The following is a 3,811-nucleotide window of genomic DNA, read 5'->3' as shown; positions in this document are numbered from 1 at the left end:
ATTTATTTGAGAAGAGGTATGAATACATATTTCTATACATTTACATACATCCATGTATTTGTGTGTATACTTGTGAACAAACAAAAAAAAAATACTAAGAATTTGGAAAAGAACGCCACGTGCCTAACGTTTTAAATTGTGTATGTATGCAGTTTGGTGTGCACAGCCATTTGCCCTTGAACAATTTATACATACATATAGGGAACGGTGACTGTACTTCTTTTTTTTTCGACGAATTTTTAAAATAATGGATAAAGTGAAACGAAATATAAGGCCGTTTGACGGCGAAAAATATTCTATTTGGAAATTTAGAGTGCGGGCTTTATTGGCAGAAAATAATGTACTTGGTGTAGTGGATGATCCAGTTCCAGAAGAAAAAAATGAGAAGTGGGTCAAAAGTGATAGTCAAGCTAAAGGAATTATAATTGAATATTTGAGCGATTCATTTTTATCATTTGCCACTAATGAAAATTCCGCTAAGAAAATTTTGTTTGACTTAGATTCAATTTACGAGCGCAAAAGCTTGGCATCTCAACTTTCCGTTCGAAAGCAATTGCTATCTTTGAAATTGAAAAGTGGTGCACCTTTAATCAATCATTTTAATATTTTTGACGATCTTATTACTGAATTAATTTCATCGGGTGCAAAGATTGAGGAGGTGGACAAAGTGAGTCACTTATTGTTGACACTGTCTTCTTGCTATGATGGGGTTATTACTGCTATCGAAACATTGTCCGAAGGAAATATAACTTTGACATTTGTCAAAAATCGACTACTTGATCAAGAGATCAAATTAAGAAATGCAAGTAAAGACACAAGCGCAAAAATATTACATGCAGTGAGCAGTAATGGGCATAATAAAAATAGAGAAATTATGGCCTTGAATAAAAACAACAAAATATTTCATACAAACAAATATAAAGCAAAATACAATACAAAGTGTCATTTCTGTGGTAAAAAGGGACACATTAAAAAAGATTGTTTTAAATTTAAAAAGAGTCTACAGAATACTGATAAAGAGAAGGAAAAGCAGGCCCAAACAGTTGTAGTTGCTCCGGAACGAGGTTTTGCTTTTATGATTAGACAGGTAGTGAGTAATGCCGAAGTAGGTGGTGTGTCTTTTATTTTGGACTCTGGAGCATCAGACCATATTATAAATAATAAGAATCTATTTGTTGATCACATCGATCTGGATTCACCTATTGGGATTGCAGTAGCAAAGTGTGGAGAGTATGTTCATGCAACAGCAAAAGGCATAGTTAAGCTCTGCAGCAGTTCCCAGGTGAATGTCACCCTAGAGGATGTTTTATACTGCAATCAAATTCCTCATAACTTGCAAGGATGCAAGATTCTGGTATAACTATCGAGTTCCACCCAGAAGGAGTGAAAGCCACAAAAGATGGACAAGTTATTCTACAAGGTATATGTGAGTATAATGTACCAATTGTTAAATTTAAGTTATGTCATAATGCATACTTAACTAATAAAACAAATAAAAAAAGAGTATCAATTGTGGCATGAAAGGTTGGGGCATATTAGCAAAGGAAAATTTTTAGAGATTAAGCGTAACAGTATGTTTAAAGATATTCACCTTTTAAAGGAAATTGAGTTTAATGATGACATTTGTGAAGCATGCATAAATGGAAAGCAGTGTAGACTTCCATTTGAAAAATTTAAAAATAAAGAGTACATTAAAAGGCCATTGTTTATTGTTCATTCCGATGTTTGTGGTCCAATTACACCTTCGACTGTAGATGGTAAAAATTATTATGTGGTTTTCGTTGACCAGTATACACATTATTGTGTTACATATCTCTTGACCTACAAGTCCGATGTATTTTCTACTTTTAAAGATTTTGTAGCAAAAAGTGAGGCCCATTTTAATTTGAAAATTGTCAACCTCTATATAGATAATGGAAGGGAATATTTGTCGAATGAGATGCGGCAGTTTTGTGTAGATAAAGGAATAAGCTATCATTTGACAGTACCACATACCCCACAGTTAAATGGCGTTTCTGAGCGCATGATAAGAACAATAACAGAGAAAGCTCGCGCCATGATAAGCGGAGCACATCTAAATAAAAAGTTTTGGGGCGAAGCTGTACTGACAGCAAGTTATTTGCTAAATAGAAGCCCAAGTAATGCGTTACGAGGGAATAACAAAACCCCATATGAGATGTGGCACAACCGAAAACCAAATTTAAAATATTTAAAGGTGTTTGGTTCAATAGTATACGTACATCAAAAATCTAGGAAAAGAAAGTTTGATGACAAATCGTCTAAAGCTATCCTTGTAGGTTATGAACCAAATGGTTTTCGACTGTGGGATTTAAATACAAGAAAATTTATGGTAGCAAGAGATGTTATAGTAGATGAAACTAGTATGAATTCTAAAGTTCAAATCCAAGAATCAGTTCCAGATGACAAGTTCCTGAACGAGAGTAAGGACGATGAAAATTCACACCAAGTGGATATCCTGAATGAGAGTAAGGATTATGGTCAAAGTAATATCCTGAATGAGAGTAAGGAATGTGCAAATTCAGATCTTTTAAATGTAGACCAATGTGATATCCCGAATGAGAGTAAGGATATTGGGAGCTGTGGTAATAAAAGTGATGATTTCCAGAATGATAGTATGGAAGAAAATCCAATTGAATTTATATCTACTTCTCTTGAAAATTCTTGTAAGATAATTGATGTTCAATGCCCTGGTGAGCAGAGTGATATCAGGCGAAGTGAAAGATTAAAGAGCAAACCACTGACTTCTTACAGATTTCTAAACAGTTGCTTAATGAATGCTCTGAATTTCCCCAGTAACATTCCCAAGTCATTTGATGAGATTCAGAATAGAAATGATAAGACACAGTGGGATAAAGCTATCAAAGAAGAATTGGATTCTCACTATCACAATGAAACCTGGACTATAGTAGAAAAACCAGAAAATAAAAACCTAGTAGACAGTAAGTGGGTTTTCTCAATAAAACATGATGAATTTGGAAGTCCAACTAAATATAAAGCAAGACTTGTAGCTCGTGGTTTTACACAAGAGTACATGGTTGATTATGAGGAAACATTTGCTCCAGTAGCTAGAATTTCCAGCTTCCGACTTATATTATCCTTGTCAAACCAATTTAATTTAAAGGTCCACCATATGGACGTTAAGACTGCTTTTTTAAATGGTGAATTGAAAGAGGAAATTTATATGATAATTCCTGAAGGTTTATCACAAGGGAGGAATAAAGTCTGTAAATTAAATAAAGCTATCTATGGACTTAAGCAAGCAGCGAGATGCTGGTTTGAAATTTTTGAGAAAGCACTGAAAGAAATAGGTTTTGTAAGTTCAGAAGTAGACCGTTGCATATACATCATTGATAAAGGTGATATTTTGAAAAATATCTATGTATTGTTATACGTAGATGATTTAGTCATAGCAACGAAAAGTCTTGAGACAATGTCAAAATTGAAGTCATATTTAATGAGCAAATTTAGAATGACTGACTTGATGGAAATAAGATATTTCATTGGAATTAAAATAGACAGAAAAGGAGATAGATTAACCCTTAGTCAGTCTGCTTATATAAATAATGTTTTAGAGAGATTTCATATGCATGAATGCAAGCCAGTTAGTACGCCTCTTCCAAATAAGCTCGATTATGAAGCCTTGAATTCTGAGGAGAAATGTGACTCTCCTTGTCGAAATTTGATCGGTTGCATAATGTATATTATGTTATGTACACGTCCTGATTTATGTACATCAGTGTGCATTTTGAGTAGATATACCAACAGAAATAACAAAGAACTATGGCAATGC

The sequence above is a fragment of the Scaptodrosophila lebanonensis genome, unplaced genomic scaffold (genome assembly GCF_003285725.1).
Source record: "Scaptodrosophila lebanonensis strain 11010-0011.00,11010-0021.00 unplaced genomic scaffold, SlebRS2 tig00001419-arrow-arrow-pilon, whole genome shotgun sequence".
Taxonomy (NCBI): domain Eukaryota; kingdom Metazoa; phylum Arthropoda; class Insecta; order Diptera; family Drosophilidae; genus Scaptodrosophila; species Scaptodrosophila lebanonensis.
The sequence above is the reverse complement of the archived record's forward strand: the minus strand, read 5'-3'. Positions refer to the sequence as shown.